The sequence below is a fragment of the Panthera tigris genome, chromosome B3, assembly GCF_018350195.1.
Source record: "Panthera tigris isolate Pti1 chromosome B3, P.tigris_Pti1_mat1.1, whole genome shotgun sequence".
In the NCBI taxonomy this organism is placed as follows: Eukaryota; Metazoa; Chordata; class Mammalia; order Carnivora; family Felidae; genus Panthera; species Panthera tigris.
Genome location: NC_056665.1, coordinates 30,044,244 through 30,056,531, shown reverse-complemented (window position 1 = coordinate 30,056,531; position 12,288 = coordinate 30,044,244). Strand labels below are relative to the sequence as shown.

Here is a 12,288-nt window from a genome sequence, read left to right as displayed (position 1 = left end):
CCCCTGCTCTATAACTGTTCTGCTTCTTGGGGAGACATTTTTACAGAAGAAGGTAACCAATATTTGTTGATGTGCCAGGAACATTATTGGTGTTACATAATTTGATCTTCACATCAAGTTTATGAGGTTAAGATCTTTTTATCCATGTGACGGATGAGGAAAATAAAAGATAGGTGAGCTTACTTGCTTAGGGTCACACACAATTAGTTGAGCTGGGATTTGCACACAGATCTCTCTGACTCCATAGCCCAACTTTATCCATTATGTCACATATTAATTTCTTAACTGTATATTGCCCATTCCAGACAAACAACCTCTTCACAAAAGCTAAAACTATTACCATTGAGAATTCTTGCCCAGTTACATTCACTGTAAATAAGCCATAGGCTTTGTCAATGTAATAAATAAAGCATGATCTTTGTTACATTTCCATTTTCATTTGTCTCAAGCTATTTTTTTTTATTTCTCTGGATTTCTTCTTTGACCCATTGGTCGTTCAGTAGCATGTTGTCTAATCTCCACAAATTTATTAATTTCCAAGTTTTCTTTGTGTAATTTTTGTGTTAATTTCTAGTTTCATACCATTGTAGTCAGAAAAGATGCTTGATAAAATTTCAGTCCTCTTAAATTTATTAAGACTTGTTTTTTGTCCTAACATGATCTATCTTGGAAAATGTTCCATGTGTGCTTGAGAAGAATGCGTATTCCATTGCTTTTGAATAGAATGTTGGGTATATATCTGTTAAGCCCATCTGTGGGCTTATGTGGTCTAATGTTTCATTTAAGGCTGACGTTTCCTTGTTGATTTTTTTTGGGGGGGGCGGTCTGGATGATCTATCCATTGATGTAAGTCTCCTAGTATTATTGTATTGTTGTCAATTTCTTCCTTTAGGTCTGTTAGTATTTGCTTTATGTATTTACGTCCTCTTATGTTAGTTGCATAAATGTTGACAAATTACAGCCTCTTGTTGGTTGATCCTTTCATCGTTATGTAACTCGTTTCTTTGTCTCTTATTACAGTCTTTGTTTCAAAGTCTATTTTGTCTGATATAAATTAACATTCTAGCTTTCTTTTGGTTTTCATTTGCATGGAATATCTTTTTCCATCCCTTCACTTTCAGTCTTGTCCTTACCTCTAAAGTGGGTCTCAGGGTGCCTGGGTAGCTCAGTTGGTGAAGTGTCCTACTTTGGCCCAGGTCATGATCTCGCAGTTTGTGGGTTCAAGCCCCATGTTGGAGGGCTCTGTGCTGACAGCTCAGAGCCTGGAACCTGCTTTGAATTCTGTGTCTCCCTCTCTCTCTGCCCCTTGCCTGCTCATGCTCTCTCTCTCTCTCTCTCTCTCTCTCTCTCAAAAAATAAATAATAAAACATTAAAAAATTTTTTAATAAAGTGGGTCTCTTTAGACAGCATATAGATGGGTCTTTTTTTTTTTTTTTATCCATTCAGCCACTCTGTGTCTTTGGATTGGAGAATTTATCTATTTACATTTAAAGTGATTATTGATAGGTCTGTGCTTATTGCCATTTTGTTTATTGTTTCCAGAAAGACTGTTTTTGTAGGTCATCTGTTTCTTCTCCTGATCTCTTACTTTGTGGTTTCTTTAGTGCTATGCTTATTTTCCTTTCTCTTTCTTTTTTGTGTTTTTGTTTTATGGTTACCATGAGCTTGCATATAACAACTTATATCTATAACAGTCTGTTTTAAGTTGGTTACAGCTTAAGTTTCATCCCATTGTAAAGCTCAAAATTATTCTTCCCTCCACACATTTTGTGGTTTCTTTCATTTTATGTTTTTGATGTCACAGTTAACATCTTTTTATTTTGTGCATCCCTTAACCAATTGTAATCATAATTATTTTTACTAGTTTGTCTTTCTTTTTTTTTAAATTTTTTTTAATGTTTATTTTTGAGAGAGAGAGAGACAGCGTGAGCAGGCAAGGGGCAGAGAGAGAGGGAGACAGAATCCAAAGCAGGCTCCAGGCTCTGAGCTGTCAGCACAGAGCCCTCCAACACAGGGCTCGAACCCACAAACCATGAGATCATGACGTGAGCCAAAGTCAACACTTAACTGACTGAGCCACCCAGGTGCCCCACTAGTTTTGTCTTTCAATCTTTATACTAGTCTCATAAGTGATTGATCCCTACCTTTACTATATATTTACTTTACAAGTGAGATTTATTCTTTAATATGTGTTCTTGTTACTAATTAGTGCACTTTGTTTTCAACTTAAACAACTTCCTTTGACATTTATTTTAAGGCCAGTTTAATAGTGGTGAACTCCTTCAGCTTTTGCTTGTCTGAAAAACTCTGTCTCTCCTTCACTTCTGAATGCTAGGTAGAGTATTCTTGGTTGGGAGGTTTTTTTGTTCGGTTGGTTGGTTGGTTTTTGGGGGTTTGGTGAGTTTTTTTTAGCACTTTGAATATGTAGTGCCACTCCCTTCTAACTTGCAAAATTTTTGCTGAAAAATCTGTTGAGAGTCTTATGGGGGTTCCCTTGTATGTAACAAGTTGTTTTCCTCTTGCTGTTTTTAACATGTTGTCCTTTAACTTGACATTTTAATTGTAATATGTCTTGGTGTGGGTATCTTTGGGTTCCTCTTATTTGGAACTCTGGGCTTCCTGGATGTCAATGTCTGTTTATTTCCACAGGTTAGGGAAGTTTTCAGTCATTGTTTCTTCAAATAAGATTTCTATCCCTTTCTCTTTTCTTTTTCTCAGAGCACTATGATGCAAATGTTAGACTATGTGATGTTCTCTACATCCCTTAAGCTATCTTCATTTTTTTTTTTTCTTTTTTATTTGTTTGGTTTTGCTGCTCTGATTCAGTGAGTAACACTGCCTTATCTTTAAGTTGACTGATCCTTTCTTTTGCTTCATCTAGTCTGCTACTGAACCTGTCTCATGTATTTTTCCATTCAGTTATTGTATTCTTCAGCTCTGTGGCTTCTGTGTGGTACTTTCTTATATTTTCCATCTCTCTGTTGAAGTTCTTTGTGTTCATCCATTTTTCTCCCCATTCATTATAACCATTACTTTGAACTCTTTATCAGGTACATTACTTATCTCCATTTCATTAAGGTTTTTTTGTTTTTGTTTTTTTGTTTGTTTTTTTCTGGGGTTTACTTGGTTTTTTCATTTGGAACATATTTCTCTCTTTTTTCATTTAGCTTGAGTCTGCATTTCCATACAGTAGATGAAACAACCACCTCTCCCAGCCTTAAAGGAGTGGCCTCATGTAGATGAACCTTGTTATTCAATCCTGCCCCAGATCTTTGTCATCTCTCAAACCTTTGTGCCTGTTCAAGCAGGCTATTATATTTTTAATAGCTCCCAGTAGTTGAGAATATGCCAAGACCCATCAGTGTCCCAAGGGGGAGAATCTCAGCACCTAGACTTAGGCTGACTGAAAGCCAGACCCTCAGGCATCAGCTTTTAAAAATAGGCAAATATAAAAAATAAAAATTAAAAATAGGCAAATATATATAATCCTGCGGGACTACAAACATACGCAGATCTGGAACAGGTGCCCTCTGGGAAGCAGGTACAGAAACCCAGGCTCTAGACAAGAGTATAAGTTTTTTTCTGTGTGATACTGGTAAACTGGAGCATGGCAGAGAGCACCAACATGGTGTCCATAGCCTATGTTCCTGGAGACCAACTCTACAGGCCACTAAATATGTACCAAACCTGAAGTCTGCCCCTCAGGCCAAAGTTCCAGAACAAGCAAAGAGGACTTCTTCACAGAAAGACTAGGGAGTGTACGATCACTGTCTGTGCAGTGCCCTGAGTGGAAACCTGCCAAGAACTATCTCTCTGCTATAGTCATAGGGGACTCAGGATGCAAGCCCACTGGCCACCAGAGCCAGGTGATCAAGGAGCATTTTCTGGACAGCAGCCATATAAACTGGGGCACCAGACAAAAACCAGGGCACCAAATGTGTGTACAGCTCCTGTCCAGGAGACACTGGCACTCTGGGGCATGGCAGAGGGTGAGTAGGAATATAGCACCCTCTCTCTGAGGTCTCTGGAAAGGTGTATGGTCAGCCCCATGATTAGCTAATAGGCCTTCTTTACAGAAAGACCAAGCTCCTGGGTCTGCTACCTCTTGCTCTGCCCTGGGGTTGGTAGCTGTTTAAGACCTTTTTCTCCATTGGTTACAGTCCTGTGAGACCCATGAACCCCACTGACTGCCAGACCAGATGATAGAGAGGTGTTCCCTGACAGCAATCACAAAACTTGGGGTGTCAGACAGGGGTATAAGCTTTTTTCTGGGTGATACCAATTATTACAGTCCTATGGGACCAGGAACACAAACCCCCCTGCCTCCAGAGCCACGCAGTCAAGAGGCATCCCCTAGACAGCAGCCATAAAAATCAGGCCACCAGACACACATAAAGCTCATTCTTTGGGATACTAGTGCCCTGGAGCCTGGCAAAGGGAGAACATAAAAATCATACCTACCAGTCTTTGTCTCTGGAAAGTGTTCCAGCAGGCTCCTAGTTGTATGTTTCAGATTAGATGTCTGCCACTCCACTGGTGCTTTAGTCTCACACCAGTGCTTTAATATAAGCATCTGAGCCTCCTTCACTTTAAGGCAAGGCACAGTTGGCTGCTTCTTGGGTGGGTAAGTCCCAGCATGTAGGCCCTTTAAGAGCGGCTTTTCAGATTGCCACAGTTTTGTGGGTCTCAGGACACAAGCCCTGTTGGGTTTCAAAGTTACATGTTTTAGAGGCTTGTCTCTCAGGTGTATGTCTTAGAAGTTGGGATGCCAGATGTAGGATTTAAATCCTTCACTTCTCAGGGAGAAGCTCCAGGTTTTGAGTTCTCTCCCTGTTATGGGGATACTGCACCAGGGGTGGATTTTATGGCAAGGTTGTGTCCCATTCTCTCCTATCCATGTCAATGTGATTTCTTCTTGTTTGCCCAGTCCTCACCCAGCCAGCCTTTGGATTTTTTTTAAAGAGGAAATTGTTAGTAGAGAATAGACTTTGAAGTCCAAAAGATCCTGGGTTCAAGTTCTGGCTCTGCTACTTAATAGCTTTGTCACAAATTGCTACTCTGAGTCTCAGTTTCCTTAGCTTTGGGTCTGCTTGGCTAAAAGAGAATAAAACATCCCTGATAAGTACTCACTCCTTTCCCTCTCCCTAAGTGTCTTCCCTAGGCTACTTCCCTACCCTACTTTAAAAGGGTAACAATCATTGAGCCTCAATTTCCTCCTCTTTCAGATGTTTACAATGATAATCTGTGGGATTGAGGTTAGGATCAAGGGAGCTAATGCATGTGAAAGAGCTTTTTAAAACACAGAGTTCTAGGTAAATGCGTAATGTTCTCCATTCCCATAGTCCCTTTTTATTGATTCTATTTCCTGGTTCAAAACCAATTAACATATCTAAATGACTTTTACATGTTAATTTGGCTTGGAAAGACCAGATGGTGTCTTAGGAAATTAATGGATAAGGTAAACAATTGGCCTTACCTGTCTATCAAGACAGAATACATATTTGGAGCAGACCTTCAACTGCTGTCTGCAGCTGCAGTGCCCTTACCACTTAACTGTCTGGTGGTGCTAGCAGAGTGACCCTGGCCCCCAGCCCATACTTTGTAAATTAAACTGAGGGATAGACTGCAGAGAGAGGAGCTGGATTTTAGTTAATACATAACTGTTGAGTCTAAAAAGGCATTTTGAGATTCTGTGTAGCACTCAAGAGCTGTTAAGTCAATTGGGGTTATGGTGCCTCATCTGTCTTGGGCTTTTATTGCTACAAGATCACCAATCCAGGATGAGTACCTATTTCAGAACAGGGCATTGAACTATCTGTTCTTTCAAAACAATGGAGAAGTAGGGCTTGACTAACTTTATGTATTATTGCATGCAATCTTGTCTCTTTCCCAAATCAATGGTGTAGTATTGATTTCTTGGCTTGTAATGATGCAGAAGCAATCTCCAAAGAACAGGTGGCAAGTGGTAATACACTGGGAGTTGTTGGCAGGTTTGGGAAAGGACGTTTTATACTAAATGGTGAATATAAATGTGTCTTTGAAGACTGTTTGGGCATTTCTAGAAGTACCCAATTGATTGTACAACCTTAGAGGAATAAACTACCAGGACACTGTGAACCCTACCTTTGCAGAGGTAAGCAAAAGAGACCAGCAGTTGGCTCACACAGACAGGTTTTTACTGTTTGTCTTCTTAAAATATCCCTTCCAATACTGATGGAATTTAGAGTGGCTAACAGGTTTGACTGTCTCTTGAAGAGACTAAAAGGTCTTTAAAACATTGCAAAAGGAAATCAGTGCTAGAATTTAGCAATTTGAAAGCCAAAGGATGCTATCCCCTTAAATGCCAAGTCCACTGCAATGATAAAAGTACAAAGGTCTTTACTTTGGGTGTTGTCTTAGTTTGTTCAAACTGCTATAACAAAATACTATATAGATTGGGTGGCTTAAACAATAGAGTTGAATTTTGTCACAGTTCTAAAAAGTGGAAAATTCAAGAAAAAGGTTCTGGTTGATTTAGTTTCTAGTGAGAGTTCTCTTTCTGGTTTGCAGATGGCTGCCTTCTCCCTGTGTCCATACATGGCCAAGGGGGGGATGGAGGCTTAGTGTCTCTTTTTCTAGGGATACTAATCCACATCAGGCCCCCTCCTTGATGACCTTAATTACCTCTTTGTAGGCCCTATCTCCAAATATGGTCCAAATGGGGAGTCAAATTGTGTGTTCAGAGACTCAGTTTCCAACGTCAGGGGAGGGTGCACACTTCTAACACAACAGAAAGCAATTTTCAGACACCAAAAGGGCATCCTACAATTCACTGTGATTCAACTTACCTACCTGGAGACAGCACCATGTCTCTCAGGTTAAGGGTTCAGTCTACCAGACTGCCACCTTCTACAAACAGCAGACACCAGTCACAAACACAAGTCATTACCTGTGCTTCTGACCAACTGGCTGTAAATCAGAGATTCCCACAACCCCCTCCTTGGGTTCGAGTAATTTACTAGATCATCTCATAGAATGCAAAGAAGCATCTTACTAGATCACCAGCTTATTATAAAAGAATATAACTGAAGAACAGCCAGATAGAAGAGATGCATAGAGCAAGGTGTGGGGAAAGGGCACAGAGCTTCCATGTTCTCTCCATGTGCACCACACTCCCCAAATCTCCATGTGTTTACCAATCTCTTCAAACTCTGTCCATTTGGGGTTTTATGGAGGGTTCATTACATAGCCATAATTGATTAAATCACTGATGATTGGCTATTGATTCAATTTCCAGGCACTTTCTCCATGGAGGTTGGGGTGGGACTGAAAGTTGCAGCCCTTCAGTCATGAGGTTGGTTCCCCTGGCAACCAGCCCCTTCTTTCAGTGGGGTCCATAAGTCACCTTATGAACATAGTAAGAGACACCTTTGTTCCTCTCAATACTTACAAAATTCCAAGGGTTTGGGGAGGTGTGAGTTAAGAACCATGAATGAAGACCATATATATTTGAGAAATATATTCTGCTTATCTGGATGACCTTTTCTTATAAATCACAATATCTCAGGGGTTAGCACTTAACATATTAATTTTGGGGACTCAGAATTCAGTCTATAGCATTCTGTCCCTGGCACCCCAAAATTCATGTTCTTATCACATGCAAAATATATTCAGTTCATCCCAACAGACCCAAAGGTCTTGACTCATTCAAGCATCAACTCTCAAGTCCAAAGTCTCATCTAAATATCATCTAAATCAGATATGGGTATAACTCAGGGTCTGATTCATTCTAAGGCAGATTTCCTCTCTAGCTGTGACCCTATGAAACTAGCCAAGTTATGTGCTTCCAAAATACAATGGTGGTCAGTAATTCCACTATTGGGTATTTGCCCAAAGAAAATGAAAACACTAATTTGAAAAGATCTGTGCACCCCTGTATTTATTGTAGCATTATTTACAACAGCCACGATACAGAAGCAGCCCAAGTGTCTGTCAACAGATGAATGGATAAAGAAGATGCATATATACACCATGGAATATTACTCAACCATAGAAAAGAATGAGATCTTGCCATTTGTAAAACATGGATGGAGCTAGAGAGTATAATGCTAAGTGAATAAGTCAGACAGAGAAAGACAAATATATGATTTCACTTGTATGTGGAATTTAAAATAAAAACACATGAACAGACGATAAAAGAGACAAACCAAAAAACTCTTAACTACAGAGAACAAACTGGTATTTGCCAGAGGGAAGCTGGGTGGAGGGATGGGCAAAATAGGTGAAGGGGATTAAGAGTATGCTTACAGTGATGAACAGTGAATAATACATAGAATTGGTGAATCATTATACCATACACCTGAAACTAATATAACACTATGTTAACTAAAAGTTAACACTATGTTAAAAAATATGATGGTGGACAGGCATAGGATAGACAATTCCATTCTAAAAGGGAGAAATAGAAGGGAAGGAAGGGATGATGGGTCTCAAGCAAGTCCAAAACCTAGCAAGGCAAATTCCATTAGATATGAACACTCACAAACGATCCTCTTTGATTCAGTACTGGCAGCATTGCTCCCATGGCTCTGCTAAGCACCCTGCTCCTCCAGCTCTTTGTAAGGGCCCTGCCCACACTGCCCTCCGTGAGGCCCCATCCACATGGCTCTCTGCCGAGGCAGCCCTACCCTTTGAAACCCAGGAGGAAACAGTCTTGTCTCTTAGATTTGTGATGGGAGTAACAGCCCTGACAATCTCTGAAACACCTTCAGGGTCATTCTTCCCTTTCCTTAAAGAATAATGCACCTTCACAGCTCTATGGACGAGTTATATAGAATCCAAGAAGTCTGACAACTTTCCTTGACTCCATCCTGCTTCTTCTATCCCTTTAGTTCAAACTAGCAGTGTCTTTTCTGGTAGAATCCTCTCTCATTCTGGCTTCTCCTGAGATGACTGATTAATAAGTCCATGAGTCATACCCCTGATCTCTTTAGAAAAATGGTTATTCAGTCACACCCCTTAGTATTCCTTTTAGAACTAGCTTTCTTGTTTGTTGCAGTATGGATAGGCTGAGAATTATCCAAATCTTAAAGTCTTGGTTCCTTTTTGCTTAACAATTCTTTCTTCAACTTCTCTCTCCCTTTTTGCGTTTTTACTGTAAGCAGTTAGGAGGAAATAAGCTGCTGCTTGACCACTTTGCTTAGAAATCTCAGCTAAATATACAGTTTCATTGTTCACAAGTTCTGCTATCCACAAAATTCTAGAACATTTTAGCCAAGTTCTCTGTCATTTTATAATTTGTCCAGTTTCTGATAGCATGTTCCTCATTTCTGTCTGATTCCTCACCAGAATCACTCTTAATGTTCATATTTCTAACAGTAGTCTCTTCATGATTATCTAGGCTTTTTCTGTCATGAATCTCAAAACTCTTCCAGCTTCTACCCAATTCCAAAGCTGCTTCTACAGTTTTGGGTATTTGTTACAGTGGTACTCTACTTCTCAGTACAAAAATCGTAGTCTGCTCAGGCTGCCATAACAAAACTGACTGGATGGCTAAACAGAAATTTATTTTCTCCCAGCTTTGGAGACTGGAGGACTCTCTTCCTGGCTTGTAGACAGCTACCTTCTCACTGTGTCCTCATATGGGGGTTAAAATGGGGGAAAGAATATGTCATATTAGGAGTTAGGGCTTCAACATAGAAATATAGGGAGGACACAATTCATTCCATAGCTTTATTCTGTTTTTCATTCAGTGTGAATAGTTTTATTAGTTGTATTTGTCTTAAGTAAATTGCTATTATCACAACACATAATAGAGAAAAGTCAATTTGGAGTTAGCTGACATGGGTCAGAATCAGTCTCTGTGTAACCCCAAGTAAGTCATGGTTTTCACATGAATGGATACTACCTGCTCTACCTACCTCATAAGAGTGTTCTTTTCTTAATGTTTATTTTTGAGAGAGACAGAGTGCAAGCTGAGTAGGGGCAGAGAGAGAGGGAGACACAGAATCTGAAGCAGGTTCCAGGCTCTGAGCTGTCAGCACAGAGCCTGATGTGGGGCTCAAACTCACGAACCACAAGATCATGACCTGAGCCAAAGTTGGACACTTACCCAACTGAGCCACCCAGGCACCCCCTCATAAGATTGTTCTAATGCATATGTTTTTATGTAGTGGAACCCCTTTCCAGACTATACATATACAATAATGCATTATTATTAACAATACTGAAAAGTTAACTGCTCAAAATTTTTTAGACCACTCTTTATTCTTCTTTAAAAGTAGGCACTGGTCTGAGTATATTTAGGTAAGTTCTGCCCTTACATGTTTTATTTCTCATTACTTCAAAGATGTAAACATTTTTACTTAAAATTAGGAGAGAAAACTACTAAATGCTAGCATCCTCAAGATTTTTAGCACTGCCAAAAATTGAAAACAAACTGGGTGTCTGATATTAAGGAAACAATTTAATAAATTATGACAATGCCCAATGGAGTCTTTGTGGCCATTAAATGGTAATTATGAAGACTCTAAAAAAATCATGAAAAACAGTTTTTGTAAAATGTCACATGAAAATAACAGAATACCAAATAGTATGATCATAACTTTTTAAAAACTGACTTACAAAATGGTAATATGCAAATAATTCCTGTTAAAGTGGTGATAATTATAGGTGATTTTGATTTCGTTTTGTTTTTTAATGGTGGCATAATGTCTTTTTGATTAAAAAAAAAAACAAGGAATTGGAGATTTTAGATCATTTGACACTGAGTCCTTGAAGGCAGACACCCCTAGTTATTCATCCCTATAGTTGCATCCTCTAGCACAAATCACGAGTAGTTCTTCTATCATGCCACCCAGCCCTACACACACTAGTTCCTCTGTCTGGACTGCACTTCTGGGAATAGCACTGTCATCTACAGGTGACCTATTTCTGTATCACCCAGGGGTCCTCATTAGAAATATACTTTTGTCAGGGCTGCCCAGGTGGCTCAGGCAGTTAGGAATACAACTTTTGATTTCGGCTCAGGTCATGATCTTGCAGTTCATGAGTTCAAGCCCCACATTAGGCTCTGCACTGAAGTGCAAAGTCTGCTTGGGATTCTCTCTCTTCCCTTCTCTCTCTCTGCCACTTCCCCATTCACACTGTCTGTCTGTCTCTCTCTCTCTCTCTCTCTCTCTCTGTCTCAGAATAAATAAATAAATTTAAATATATATATATATATATACTTTCCTCAGCCGCATCCCATACCTGCAGAATCAGAATCTCTGGAAGTGAGGCCTGGGAAACTGCATTGTTAACAAGCACCCCAGGTAGCTTTAGCATTTAGCATTAGATAGCATTATATTCTATCCAAAATAGTATAGTGTACATAATGGGCATTCAATAAATATTTCTTGACCTTTTGGCAAATATTTACTGTATAAAAAATTGTGATATCTGTGTGGATTTATAGAAATACATGTGAACAAAACAAAGCCTCACCCTCAAGGAGCTTATATTCCAGTGGGAAAGACAAAGGCATAAATAACTCTTAAACAAGATAAATTATAATGAAGGTTCAGAGTGGTATGCAGAAATGTAAAGATGAATGACAAATAATGAATGAAATAAGTCATTGTTAACATTATCACAGGGCCAATAAAATACGACCTTTTTTGTCCACAGTGCAGGAAGAGAATATTGAAAAATTTGGCTATGGAAAGATTTAGGACCACATTAGAGCTTTGAATGATGAGTTCAAAAAGTTAGACTTTATTTTTGTGGGGTTTTTTTAATGTTTATTTATTTTTGAGAGAGATAGAGCGTGAGCAGCAGAAGGGCAGAGAGAAAGGGAGACAGAATCTGAAGCAGGCTCCAGGCTTTGAGCTGTCAGCACAGAGCCCAACACAGGGCTGAAACTCACGAACAGCGAGATCATGACCTGAGCCAAAGTCGGAGGCTTAACCGACTGAGCCACCCAGGTGCCCCAAGTTTATTTCGTGTTTTATGGGAAGCCACTAAGGATTTTTAAACAGGGGAATAATATAATATCAATGATTTGGGGGGGAAAAAAAACCATGGTGAAATGATTTTGGAAGAAAACTATGATAGAAGAGTCCAGAAAGGAAGCCAGTCATGATGCTATTGCAGTAGTCCAGGTAAGTAATAATGAGCCACTGGACAGTGGGAAAGAAGGGGCAGGTGGTAAAAGAGCTGAAACGGTTGGTAGGACCATGTCTGGTGAAAGGCTGGCTGTAGGATGAGAGACAGCCCCAGGAGGAGGGTGCCATCAACTGAAATATAAGTCAGAAAAGCCAGAAGATGAG

At 39.6% G+C, this 12,288-nt stretch overlaps 1 protein-coding gene across 15 annotated transcripts in view; it reads left to right on the top strand.

The window, feature by feature from the left end:
- Positions 1–12,288, top strand: part of PEAK1 (pseudopodium enriched atypical kinase 1) — a 369,695-nt gene that overhangs the window by 340,166 nt on the left and 17,241 nt on the right. The window lies entirely within an intron of this gene.